Source organism: Gopherus evgoodei, chromosome 2 (assembly GCF_007399415.2).
Source record: "Gopherus evgoodei ecotype Sinaloan lineage chromosome 2, rGopEvg1_v1.p, whole genome shotgun sequence".
NCBI lineage: Eukaryota > Metazoa > Chordata > Testudines > Testudinidae > Gopherus > Gopherus evgoodei.
The window spans coordinates 91152777-91167685 of record NC_044323.1 but is presented as its reverse complement, the minus strand read 5'-3'; the positions used below and the strand labels follow the sequence as shown (position 1 = coordinate 91167685).

At 42.3% G+C, this 14909-nt stretch overlaps 1 protein-coding gene across 6 annotated transcripts in view; it reads right to left on the bottom strand.

Annotated features, from left to right (window-relative positions):
• SEPTIN7 (septin 7) overlaps window positions 1-14909 on the bottom strand; it is a 128971-nt gene that overhangs the window by 43824 nt on the left and 70238 nt on the right. The window lies entirely within an intron of this gene.

The window sequence follows — 14909 nt, the reverse complement described above, 5'->3', positions numbered from 1 at the left end:
AGAAGAACTTGTCAATTCAAACGAAGGTTAAAACCCCATAAAATTTTGCCTATTTACAGATCCACTGAAGCAGGGTATGAGGTACATCAACCACTAAAACAGTTTATAAATTAAGTTCTTGTCTTCACAACAGCAAAAAATTTAAAACCAACCACTTAAGAACTATTACAACATTCATTCACTGATACGTGAACAGACAAAAAAGTGCGTTAGTCATGTTTGCGGTTTGCTTTAAGTCTTGGTATACTGTGCTACTCAAGGGGGAACTGAAGCAAAGGCAATGACAGCGAAATTTGCTCCTAAGCCAATAAAGACTGCATTCAAACTACTGATGACATACTTTCTCTAAGGGAGGAGTAACCAGCTGCACCGCTCTTTTTACAGTAACTGCTGGTTGATTTACAAAGCCATCCTAGAAAAATTTCAGAGTAAAAGATTCTTGGCAAAAAATCCTAGAAGTAATTCTGCAAGCAAATGAATATGAAAATCAACAAAAGCTCACATTATTGCTTATTACTATTATGAACTTCAGCAAAGGGCTTGTCTTCACAGCAAGTTAGGCTAGAGTGAGAGACCTTAAGCTATGTCAAGTGTAAGAGACCCCATACCATAAAAAAATTAATTTATTATTTTCACAAAAAGGATATTGAATATATGAACATGAAAGATTTATATTTGCATATATACAAAGCCAAAGTTGTAATGTAATAGAATAGAATAATTAACTAAAACACGCCTTGTAATATGCCTGTTTGCATTATAGAATAGTTTCAAATTAACATTTTCATGTGATTTCTTAATTAGTAGATATGAAAACTTTGCATCTACAACATCACAAAAACAGTTACAGCTACACAGATCAGCTTACTTAAGGAAGAAGTACAACCTGCAGTATGTCTGTTTGCACATTACATTAATTTTAACACAAATTTTCTTTCGTGATTTTGGGAAAGCAAAGTCACTGATGAGATCCTCAAATGATAAGCTATGGAGTGTGTCATTTCAATGCATAGAATTCTCAGGGCAGATGACTTTTCTAGGCAGACATGTCTCCTTGCATTTCCTTCTCTATCCTGTCTCCCCCAGGACCACTAATTAATCTTGACTAAACACCTCGGACACACAGAGTGACAGCAAGCTATACGCACAAGAGAGAGAAAGAATTTTCCAGAAAAAAAGACTGGTAATCTCTTAACAGGCATTGAGAAAATGAGAAAAACTAGCCTATATTAAAGCAAATATAATGACTATTATAGGCTTTAATAGCCTATAAATCATATGTGCACTAGTTTGAAATAACTTGCTCACCAAGTACTTAGAATATTTTGATATATATGTATATCTTCCTTCCCTTCTCTCAAAACCCTCTATTTCTTTTCGTCAGCACTCTCCGATATTTACTATGAAGGCTCCCGAAACTGACAGAGGGAAGCCCACACAAATTTATCCTCATCAAGATCCACTCAACCCAAGCCCATAAGATGATCACCTGCAAACTCAATCACGTGAAGCCTGGATAGTGCATGAAGCAGAAAGCGGCATGCACACTAAAATACACAATTGTACATATGTACAGATCAAAAGAAAGAACAAATCCACTAACACTTGAGAAAACGAAGAAAATCAGGAGCGAAGGCACTATACAATTTAGCATGCAGGCCCATAAACAAAAGATGGCTGGCTGTCTTCCAGCTATTACTGGCCAAGGGGGATGCTACATGTCATCACTCCTAGGACAAGTCCCATACCAGTATGAGCTTGGCAGGATTGCTTCACTACACTGTTGTCTCCGACCTCACATTTTCCCCGATGTCGTCGGCAGTGAGATTTATTTATTTAAATAAGTTATGAAGGCATGGTCAGAATTTTACCAGTAGCAACTGCCCAACAAAACACTGCCTTAGAAGATTGATAGACTTACTTGTAGAAATACTCATTTCACAACTGCAGTCATCTTTTTTTCCCTCAGCCCTGGTCTCCTGCCTATCAATAATGAATAATTAGTGAAGGGAACAGATAGGGTAAGGGTATTTGTGTAGCCGGATGTGTATATTTATCATATTTGAATGAAAATGTCTCTATTTAGAGAGAATCTTCTTTTTCCCATATTTCCTTTACTTTTCTCAACTGATTTTGATAAAATTTGAAATAGAGTCAGTTTTTTCCCTTTTTTTTTTTTAAAAAAAAAAGAGGTCCCTCATATTGCGAGGCCCTAAGCTGTAGTTTAGTTATCTTATACCTTAAGCCAGCCCTGCAGAGCTCAATATCTAAAACTAACCTGAGTGAGCGCTTGTCTTCACAGAGCGGCAATGTTGTGCATTTAGTTGATCAGCATAGACCCAGGGTAGTCAACATGCAGACTGGTAGCCAAAGCCAGACTGCCAATTTTGAATGAACTCTGACTTTTTTTTATTTATCGTTTGTTTTTTAAATTTTCTCAGGACTCTGGACCTTGACAACAAATAACTGCTTATCTCTGGTATAGACCCTACTTGTGTGCACTACAGGTTCCCTAGTGTGCATTAAAGTACTACTGTTTGAAATACCACTGACTTAGAGCACACTAGGGAACCATTAGTGTGCACCAGCAGGATCTATACAGACCAATTAATGTCTAACACTTTAGTACCCTTTAGAAATCACAACAGGTATTGATCACATTATCCTACCATGCAGACAAGCCACACAAATTACAGATCGGCCACACTGAACCTAAAGTTGTGCTACCCAATGACTGGATTAGTGGCTGAGGAGCTGTAACCGAGCTTTAACCCACAGCCCCTAACAGATCAACTAGCTCAAGCTTTAATAAAGCACCACTTAATCTGAGCTGTAGATGTGTGTGTGGAGACAGGAGTTGGGTTGGGGCAACACTCAAGTTCTACTTAGAGCTAACACTGCAGTGAAGTTCGTAAACTATCTATAACAGTTGAAGTCTGGCAGGCAAAGCAAGTCTTAATGATAGACTAAAGCACAGAAGATAGCGATGAGACAGAGTTTGTGTTATTTGGGGGGGTGATCAAGATTGTTGTGCATACAGTACTGTTCTGGTAATTACTGTGCTTGCAAATAACTAGACACATACTTGTACCTTTCCACTTACAAGGTTTTAAGTACAAGGATAAGTTGCTCAAATTCTTCCTTACGCATTTTGCAACAAACAGGTAGGCTCTGATCGCCAAATATGAAGCTGTGATCAAAATTTGAGCTGAAGTCAGAATGTTGCTCATTGTGTAAGATACAACCACGTATACAAGGAAAGTTGAGGAGTTCTGTTCTACCTTTTGGCTTCTCTCTACACAAGAATGCTGCACCATTTTCTGATGCATAACAACTACTGTATATGCACGTTCATAAGCTGAATATTTTTGGTTAAAAAGTGACACATCAAAGAGCGGGGGTCAGCTTATAAACGGGTCTACACCAAAATTTGATGATGATTTTAAACCTCTATAGAATCATTGAATTGAATATCTAATACAGGGATCGGCAACCCTGGCAGGCCAGGCCGGTTTGTTTTCCTGCCGTGTCCACAGGTTTGGCCGATTGCTGCTCCCACTGGCCGCAGTTCACCGCTAAGGCCAATGGGGGCGACAGGAAGGGGCAGCCAGCACATCCCTCAGCCCATGCTAGTTCCCACCATTCCCATTGGCCTGGAGCAGTGAATCGCGGCCAGTGGGAGCCGTAATTGGCTAAATCTGTGCAGCAGGTAAACAAACCGGCCCGGACCACCAGGCCATAGATTGCTGATCCCTGATCTAATACACTGTAGTTTTGTTTACCTGGAGCATCTGCAGGCCTGGAGCCCCTCAGCGACCTGTGGCCGCAGTCTGCTGAACTGCAGCCACAGGGAGCTGAGGGGCTCCATGCCTGCAGACACACCAGGTAAACAAAACGCCCAGACCCACCAGCGGCTCACCCTGACGGGCCAGGAGCCAACATTTTCCAACCCCTGAAATACAGAGTAGGCTTATGCAAGGAGTTTTTGCTATTTTTACCTATTCATTTTGGGGGGTCGGCTTATAAACGGAGGAGCTAATGAACAAGTATATAAGGTAATTTGAATGTTACACCTCTAGGTCACTGGAAGAATCTTAAAATGCTTTGTTCTTTAACAAATATCAGCGATTTCATGGGTTGCAGAAAGATGTTGGTATTATATTCTGGGCTCCCTTCAGAGCCAATGATACATATTTTTTTAAGGTTAGCCAAAATGTACTGATGTTCTAAATGCCTCAGCTTTTTTTAAATGGGAACATTCAACACAGAAATCTTTGCTAAACGATTTGCCTTGGTTTGCCAGGTCAACATCAAGATTGAACATGTGGAAATAAGATTCTGAAGTTTTAAGTGATCGAATGAGATACCACAAGCTCATCCTATATAAGGTAACATTCTCTGAACTTCCGCTCCTCAGTTACTAAAGCTTTAGACCCCTGCAGGTCTGGTCTTTCCATTACTGTAGCAGGGCTGAGGAAAAGGTTTCTTGAGTTGAAGCTGCTAGAAAAATAAGTAGGTTGACATCATTTGTGCACCACCTAGTTTTTCTATATACACCTTTGTTTTTCACTAGATGGTAGACTTGGGTAGAGAGAGGAGCCAGGGAAAGGCATGAATGAGAGTTAGCTAGCCCTGGCCACAAAGCAGAATGGATCAGGAAGAGATTACAAGAATACACGACAAAATAAGACCATTAACATCTGACAACTCTGTCACAGGCTTGGAATCACTGACAACTGTATTTCTGACTGCTTACTCCCTTGTACCACCTCTTTCATTTGCAGATTCTGATTACATCATTAGTCCCTCTCTGGGATGAGAAAAAGTACAGCAGACCACTCTGCTTTCGCAGCAATTAAAGAGAATCAATACATGAGTTAGAAGCATGTTTAGTCTGCAAGCTACCAACTAGCCCATCCATAATGTATATTCTCCTGCTCACCATTCAACACCTCTTCACTTCTTCAATACTGCTCATTGGGAAGTCCCTCCATCAAAGGAAAGCAAAGTTAGTTTGTTGGTTTTTTAACTAGAAAACAAAGGATCCAAGAACATGAAAGTGTAGTAAAAAGTGAAATTACGATGATGTCCGGAAAGAGGTTATACAGTTAAGATAAAAAATTCTGGGTGAAATTTTACATTTTTGGAAGGGGTTATTTGTTTTCATTAAAAACAAGACAGATTAGTTAAAGTGCAATAGTTTTCACCACGGCTAGCTGATGCTCCACTGCATTAGTGGCTAGAAACAAGGTAATATTCTTTTTATGACTTAAATCTTGAATATTCTAGATTACACTAAAAATGCTGGCTGGAATTTTCAAATGCATAAAGGGCTGGTCTACATTAACACTGTAAATCGATCTCCATTATGTTAGTTCTGCTATGTAAGTTACATAACTGAAGTCGATGTACCTTAGGTTGACTTACAGCGGTGTCTACACTGCACTATGTCGATGGGAGATGCTTTCCCATCAACTTAGTGAGTCTTCACCAGACCCACTAAATCAACACCGCTGCATCTATCGCAGTGGTGCCAATTTAGCCAGTAGTTTAGACCTGGCCTTAGTGTTGCCCTAACTATGCCTCTATTTTAGTCAGTGGTAAAATTCCCATTCCCTTCAATGGGATCAGTTAGTTCAGCTCGGAGCACTACTGAGAATTCCAGCCGTTCCTTTCCTACTTTACCAGATAGTTTCAGTACACCTTGGAATTTTATACAGTATTGCAGCCTTTCATGAAAGCCAATCTCAGTCCAATTTCTAGTAAAACTCAGAACAGAACATTTGTTATAGCCACTCACTGTTTATTACTGGATTGGTGCTACTGGTTGTTTTTTTTAAATGACTGATGATAAACTCAATGTCACTTCAGAAAGATTCAGTTTTGCGTACAGAAGGGAGTACTAAAATTTAACAAAACAGGTCACTACTGAGATTTTTGAAATTGTGTTCTAAGACTTTTCAATGGGTTACAATTCCTCAATCACCTTAGTTATAGTAAACCAAGGGTTCTCAAACTGGGGGTTGGGACCCCTAAGGGGAATCACGAGGTTATTACATGGGAAGGTCACAAGCTGTCAGCCTCCACTCCAAACCCTGCTTTGCATCCAGCATTTATAATGGTGTTGTGCTGGGGGGGAGGGGGGGAGAGGAACACACTCAGAGGCTTGCTATGTGAAAGGGGTCACCAGTACAAACATTTGAGAACTACTGTAGTAAACCAAGAGAACTTAGGTCGCTATAACTTAATTCTCCTTGAGGGATTATTTCTGAATGAAAGTATCTTAGGGGAAAGAAGGGAGAAGAGAGTTTACATGCTTTAATTTATGCTCACTGACTTCAACTGATTCACCTTACATGGACACTCAAGAAAGTTAAACATGCCCTTAGAAATTTCAAGTGTAGAATACACATCCACTGGTAAGTAGTTCGAATGACTACGTTGTTGTATGTGTATATATACATTCATATTTGAATGTCAGCTTCAACTTCTAAAATCTTTGAATTTTTGTTTTGTCTTCGTCTGCTATATTACAGATCTCTCCTTCTACACCGCTACCTCGATATAACGCCATTCAATATAACAAAAATTTGGATATATTGCGGTAAAGCAGTGCTCTTGGGGGAGGGGTGGGGCTGTGCATGCCGATGGATCAAAGCAAGTTCAATATAACATGGTTTCACCTATAACGCAGCAAGATTTTTTTGGCTCCCAAGGACAGCGTTATATTGAGGTAGAGGTGTATATCTTCTCCTCAGGTAGATCCCTACAGACTAGTCAAGTAATTTTAAAAATTTACCTTCAATAAGTTAAACTGATTGCACACTAAGTCTCATTGTGAAGTCATTTTTATGACTCTTCTCTGAACCCCCTCTCCCCCCAATTTTTCAACATTCTGATGGAAGCATGGATACCAGAACTGGACACATTACTTCAGTGGGTTCCCACCAGTGGTGTAGTATACAGCAGTAACAGAACCTCCATACCCATATCTTAGTTTATACATCACATTAGGCTTTTGGCTACAGCATCACAGGGAACATAATGTTTAGTTGGCTACTCCCCATCACTCCTAAGCTCTTCATATGAGTCACTACTTTCTATAGTTTCCCCATTCTGTAAGCATGGCCTACATTCTTTATGCTCAGATATAAGACCTTGCACTTGACCATATTAAACACACATTTGATTGCATCCACCTTATAAAGTGAACCAGATCACTAAGTGGTATATCATTAACCCCACTCCAATGTGCCTTCTGCAAACTGTTAGCAAATCTACATTTTTTTAACCAGATCACTAGTATTAAATAGTGTTGGGTTAAAGAACTGAATCCTGATAATCCTGCTAGACATTAATGTAATGATTCCCCACTAACAGTTATGTTTTGAGATCTATCAGGTAACCAGTTTGTTTGATTGACTATATGCTACACTGATTTTGTATGACATTACCTGCTGCACAGTTGGGAATCTGGTCTTAAAATTCTAATATATGAATGACATTAAAATTGCTTTTCCAGTTTCAAACAGTACTAGAAGATTGGCTTGGAGCTACTTATCCCCATGAAAAGTGTGTTTTGTTTTGTTTTTGCAAGCATTGGCACCTAAGCTTCCATAATCAAAATATAAAAATAAATTAGAATTTGATTTTTTTAAAAGGTTTAAATTAGTACCACTGAAAATAGTAACTAATTTGAACCACACTATCCAATCTAGAATGATATGAAATATAGGTTCACAAACATTTAAATTCCTCCTGCTCATTGCAGTATTTAATATTTAAATTATCTTTTATTTCACAGGAGCCAAAATTTTATAATACTAACCCACTGGAGATAAAAGTTGATTATGAATGCTACGGAGCAAAATTATACTCATTTTCTACAATATGTGCAATTTTATCGAAGCACACCACCACATTTTGAGCAGAGAACTGTATTTAGACCTATTTTAATTTTAGTTAGATTTTTTTTCTCCATAAAATGCTTTAAAATTATAGGGATGGTAGGAGCAGCTCACTTTCATAAATCTCTTCTCTCAATCCAGTAAAGCAGATAATTTTGCTTAGTGCATTTCATAGTTTCGGTATGGTGCGTATTTGGTGCTATTGTGAAACAATACAAATCCACCAAATATGCTTTCTGCTAACACTTATTTAAAATCAGATGTATGTATTCTGTTTTTGGCAGGTGTCACCAAATTTTCTTTTGGGGGCGGGGGTTAGGATGATTTTTCCATTAGACAATGTTTTTACATGAGAAATTCTCCATCAATATAAAACTGGTACTTATAAGCCACAGGAAGAAAAATTATATCAGCTTGTCAGACAGTATAAAAAATAATGTATTTCATGTCTTTTCATCCTTACACAACTCACCGTACATGTATGCACACAGTGCCTGCAGCTGTACGGAAATGCCTGATGTCCTGAATAATGTCTTGGACGCAGCTGCAGCACACATCAGATAGTTTTGCACAGGAAGGAAGCTGCACTCATAGGTAAAAGTTCAGTAGGAGATGCTATATTAACTTTTTGGTGTCGGTTCCAAAGTAGACGAGAAGCAGAAGAGACTGAAAAGGTACTGAAAGATAGGACAGAACAAGCCACCTCACACAGGTGGTAAATGATGCTATGTTAAGTAAACCAAGCCACTATAGAGGACATCAGAGTAAGACTGCAAGACCCTTTCCATTCCAAGACTTATTCTGGAATCTCTCCACCGAGATTCATTCATGTTCACAAGTATCTTTTAAAATGTATAAGAATACATACATTGATTTTATTGTACTGGTATATTTGAGTAAGATAATTTGGAGTTAAATAATGTGGTTACAAACGACAAAGGATCAGGCAGTGCCACATTTTAGAGTTTCTCCCATAAATATAGGTCTATAGTTCCACCCAAAACGCATGGCCTTGTAAAAAGTCTTGCATTTTAGATTAACATTTTATAAAAATATATAAAAAAGGCAAGAACAATCTAAACCTCCATTTAGTGATCTTTGTTCTTAATTAACAGTTTCAGAGAAATCACATCGGCTGGAGCAAGGATTCTATGAACAACTTTCTGGTACAACAAAGCAGCAGGGAAGCCTACGGCAGAAGAACTTTGCTTTCGCCGCTGGGCAGTCATATCGCCAACATCAAGATTCTGACATTCAGTGCACATTGAACAGTTCTATCAACCTCTTCAAGAGCACAAAACTTAACTTCAAATCCAAAGAAAGGCTGCTGTTAGACACTTGGAAGTCACTGTAACCATAAATACCATTTAAATAATTCAGAGAATCTATGAATTGGTGAGGGTTGGTTAGTGAAATCTCTTTAGCAGCCATTAGGATAGTGTTTTAAAAACAGATATTGCTCTCTCCATAGTAAAGACTGAAACAGGACTTTCATTCCACAGACCAATTTTGACATATATCTTTGCCAAACTAACCAATCTGTCTGAAGTTTTGCAGATATAATCTTATGCTGGAATAGAATATTTTATGTAACAGCTGAGGCAAGCCAGACAAGGCTTTTGCATACAGAAACTTCAGTCTGTATGCAAAGAAGAAGGGAAGAAGAAGGGAAACCGAAGTCTTAGGTGATTTCTCTTTATGCTACTCTTGCTCAAGTGCCAAGTTTCAAAGGCACATGTACACTATGTCTAGTGCACCCAAAATAGTGCCAGTTCTAACCTGTAAGCAAGTAAAAACTAAAAGAAACCCAAAAACTTACCTATGAAGTATCTTAGGTTTTAAACTGGACATGGGATAATGCAGAATGCCAGGGGTAGTGATTATCTATATAGAAAAATCCGATAGCAAGCACTGTCTCTATGATCCTACTTTTAGCTTTTCCACAAGCAGTAATGCTGAGAGGATAATTCCAGAAAAGCTGTTTTTGGGAGCTGGAAAAGAAAAGCGAATGGGCCAAATGGAAAAAAAGGAAATCAAGACAAAAATGGGTAAAAACACAGAAGAATAGGCCCTTCCCAGAGGCTTCAGAGCTCATCTGATTTGGGACAACTGCTGCCTGAGCTGAAGGAATTAGGAACCTAAAAAGAGTAAGCAGCAGACTTCAAACTTCTTTTCCTGCGTGAATGGTAGTATTGAATGCAGACACTTAAATTGCCTGCACAGAGTGAATTAGATAGAACAAAAGTGACAAGAGATGTTGTCATGAAGTCTTCCTCGATTCTAGGGCACTCTCCTATGATTCCTGGTTACAGGGATGTAAAATTATCAAAAAAAACCACTAGAATTTACAACAACTTTACACAGTCTTTCCTGTACAGTCATTCCTAAAGAATGCAGAAAGATTCAAAATGGCTGTATTTGAATTTACAATTTGTAAATTAAATGAAATTATAAGTCACAGATGAAGGTCCATATTGTCCACTAAACACTACTGCTGTCTGACTGCTGTGAAAATCTGAAGAAATACTGTGCTCCTTGAGGTTATTCGTGAAAAACTGATAAAGATACAGGATTGACTCTGCCGATATGCATGGCTCATGTATTACTCTGCACTGTGCTTTTAGAAAAGCTGTTCTATGGAGATTCAAGTGAGATGAGAAGATCATCATTAACAGTAGCATGCTGAATACACTACTCCTGGAGGAATTCTGCACCACTGTGCATATGCATAATTTATGTCCCCTGGAGATTTCTTTGCTTCCCCGCAGAAAAATGACTTGACAGGGAAGCAAAGGAAAGCCACAAAAGCGATCATATGACTCTCCCCAGCAGTATGTTTTGGGTGCCCAAGGCAGCCGGCAGAGAGAAATCACTGTGGGGCAGGCAGTGGGACTGGGAAAGACTCGGCTTGTGGCTCCTACCCTGCACTGGGCTCAGCTGCGAGTCCCAGCTATGCTGGGGCAGATGGGACTTCCTCTTCCCCTGTACAGCATCCAGGGCTGCGTCAGACCAACCCCCAGAATTCTCCCCTGGCTCCAGGAATCTCTACCAACTCTCCATCCCCCACTTCCTGCGCCCATCACTCCTCGGTTGCAGGGGGAGTGATACCTGTGCAGGGAGCTGTTCCTCCACTTGCCCAACCTCTGTGCATCCAGACCCCCTCATACCCAGAACCTCCCACTGAGCCTCACCCCCTGCCGCCCTCAGAACCTCCCGGATGAGCCCCACTCCCCTTGAACCTGAACCACCCTGATGAGCCACTCGCATTTCCCCCACCGAGCCCCAACCAGCTGCACCTGGATCCCCACCATACTGACCTCCCCACCCAGCCCCAAGCTCTATCCCTTGCACACCCAGACATCCCCCTCGCTGAGCCCTAACCACCTTCACCTAGACCAGGGGTCGGCAACCTACAGCATGCAAGCCGATTCTGAGTGGCACACTGCCGCCTGTCGCGGTCCCCCGCCTACCCGCTCTCCCCTGTGGGGGCAGGAAGCAGAAGCTTGGTCCTGCAGAAGCCAAGCTTCCCCCCTCCCCCGCTTCTTCCCCCAGCATGAGCTTTCCTGCCCCTCCCCCTCTCCTTCCCTGCACCAATCAGCAGAGGGGGAGGGGAGGGGAGGGGCGGCGGCATGCACAAGCTCCACAGAGGAGGCAGAGAGCCGCCCATGGCAAGGGGCTGGGAGCACCCCTATGAGCTGAGCACCCTAGCCCTCTGCCCTGGACCCCCCCCCACACTCAGCCTTCTGCCCTGCACCCGCCCACACCCCCACTACCCTGACCCCTGAACCTCCCCACACACTCAGGCCTCTGCCCTGACCCCCCCACCCCCCATCCCTCTGCCCTGAACCCCACACCCAACCTTCTGCCCAGAACCCCCCCTCATACCCACCTAGCCCTCCTCCCTGAATCACCCCACACTCCCCAGCCTTCTGACCCCTGAACTGCCCTCATACACAGCCTTCTGCCCTGAACCCCCTACACACACCCCCAGCCCTCTGCCCTGACCCCTGAATCTCCCCCTCCCCAGACACCCAGGTCTGGGTTCCCGGCCGCAGGCCTCGCTCAGCCCGCCGCCGGCCTAGGTGAACTGAACCCCAGGCTAGCAGAGTAAGATCAGCATTTTAAATGAAGCTTCTTAAACATTTTGAAAACCTTGTTTACTTTACATACAACTATAGTTTAGTTATATAATATAGACTTATAGAAAGAGACCTTCTAAAAATGTTAAAATGTATTATCGGCATGCGAAACCTTAAATTAGACTGAATAAATGAAGACTCAGCACACCACTTCTGAAAGGTTGCCGACCCCTGACCTAGAACCACCTGCAGAGTCCAATTATGATTGCACCCAGAATCCCCCCAAAAGCTCCTATGCACCCAGATTTTCCCCACACAGAACCCTCTCAATGCACACCTGGATCCCCCCACATTAAGCCCCTTCACACTTGAATTCTGCCATGCTGAGAGTCTGCCTGCCCACACAGAGAGGTAGGGCCCTGGGGTGTTTTTGGGGCACGCCGGGTCCTTGCAATGTGTCAGGGTGGAATGCAGCCTCACTGCTGAGTCTGTGTCCCGGGAGGGAACTGCAGAGTAATTTCTCACCTCTGTGCAGCCAACGGCCTGTGCTCCCCAATGCCATGTTGGAGTCTCCACATTTATTTGACAAATAAAATGTGCAGAATTTTAAAATGTGTGCAGAATTTTAAATATTTTTTGGCACAGAATGCCCTCAGGAGTAATACACACCTAAAAGGTAAGAATTGGTCAAAATATTTCCCAGAACTTTAGCAGTGAGGATAAAAGTGGGGATATTAAAGAAGCAGCAGCAGTAAAACCTAAACTTTGTACACATGGGAAAGTTAAGACAGTCTCTCGCTATAATTATACAGATATAACAGAATGTATCCAGACTGCTTTGTCTAATGCTTTGTCTACTTCCTTTGTGAATCACAACATTCACACAACACCGAACTCTTTCAAAATAAGTGCATACATTCTGGGCAAGTATCCCAAGATGCAATATTCTGGTGCTAGGCTCAATGCATGAGTTGTTTATTGTGGGATACCTACAGGAAGCTATTGGAATTCTGCGACTTGGGGGTCAAAATCCCATGGATTCATTCCTTCCATGATCTATCTCTCTCTCACATACGCACATAGTGTGTGTGTTTTAGCCAGCACCATTTTCAAGGGAGTGCTGCCAATCCAAGGTGACTAGCAGCAACTGCAGAACATCAGGGTGTGGTAGCCCACTTTCCTGGAAAGCTGCAGAATTCACCCAGGAGCTGCAGCACAGACCATCATGAGACACCCCCTCAAAGACGCATGTGAATGCTGCCATTTGGTAGCTTGCCACCTTGCATGGCTACCTTAGTAGCTGTTTAGTTTGGTGTTGGCAGAGCAACTCTTGGGGCTATTACCCCAGTTCCTCAAACTCAGTTAGGGTATGTCTATACTTTGAAATTAGGTCGATTTTATAGAAGTCGATTTTTAGAAATTGATTTTATGCAGTCAATTGCATATGTCCACACTAAGTGCATTAAGTCGGAGGAGTGTGTCCTCACTACCATGGCTAGCGTCGACTTATGGAGCGGTGCACCATGGGTAACTATCCCACAGTTCCCACAGTCTCCGCCGCCCACTGGAATTCTGGGTTAAGTTCCCAATGCCTGATGGGGCAAAAACATGGTCGCGGATGGTTTTGGGTACATATCGTCAATTGCCTCTCCCTCCATGAAAGGAACGGCAGACAATCGTTTCAAGCCTTTTTTCCTGGGTTACCTGTGCAGACACCATACCACAGCAAGCATGGAGCTCAACTCACTGTCACCGCTGCTGTTGCATCAGAGAGGCTGTGAAAACCAGTTTCATGACTGGCCAGGCTTCGGTGTGACAGTTGTGTGTGTTTCTCTGCCTCCTTTGTTGATTTTAATTCCCTGTAAGCCAATCACCCTTTTCCCTTTGAAATGAAGTAACTATTGTTTTGAAACCATGCATTCGTTCTTTATTAATTAAAAAAAATATGAGATAACAGACAAGGTAGCCCAGGTGGGGTAGGGGAGGAGGGAAGAACAAGGCCACATTGCTTATTGTAGCCACGCTAAAAATCAAACTGGCCTTCTGTTGCTTGGGTCATCCTCTGGAGTGGAGTGGCTGGGAGTCCAGAGCCCCCCTCCTTGTTCTCGGGCATCTGAGTGAGGAGGATATGGAACATGGGGCAGAGGGTAGGCGGTTATACAGTGGACACAGCGGATGTCTGTGCTCTTGTTGGCTTTCCTGCAGCTCCAACAGACGCTTCGTGTCCGTTTGCTCCCCCATTAGCCTCAGCATCACGTCCTGCCTCCGCTCTTCACGCTCACTTAATTCTTTCCTGGCCTCTGCCACTGAATTTAGCTGTGCCCTTACAATGCGGGAGGAGCTCCGAAAACATGTCATCATGAGTGTGGTTTTTTTGCCTTCTAATCTGCGATAACCTCAGGGACGGAGATGATACAGGAAGTGTAGAAACAGTCTACGCTCTACGACTGCATGGTCACCTGTGCTGCTGAGTTCGCCACCCCGACCAAACAGGAAATGAAATTCAAAAGTTCCCAGGGCTTTTCCTGGGTATCTGGCTAGTGCATCAGAGTTCAAAGTGCTGTCCTGAGCAGTCACAATGGAACACTCTGGGATAGCTCCTGAAGGCCAATACCGTTGATTTGTGTCCACACTACCCCAAATTCGACCCAGCAAAGTAGATTTTAGCACTACTCACCGAGGAGGAGTACAGAAGTCAATTTTAAGAGCCCTTTAGGCTGGTTGTGTGGACATATTCATTTTCAAATCGACCTAATGTGGGTAAATTCGACTTAACCTCGTAGTGTAGACCAGGCCTTACTGACTTCTTTGAACACTTGTTTTTCCCAAATTGTCACTATTCCCTGCAGGTCTAAGCTAGCCAAAAGAAACATGCATTTCTCCATTGTCATGCAAGTCCTGGTTGATAAGGTTCACTAAATCA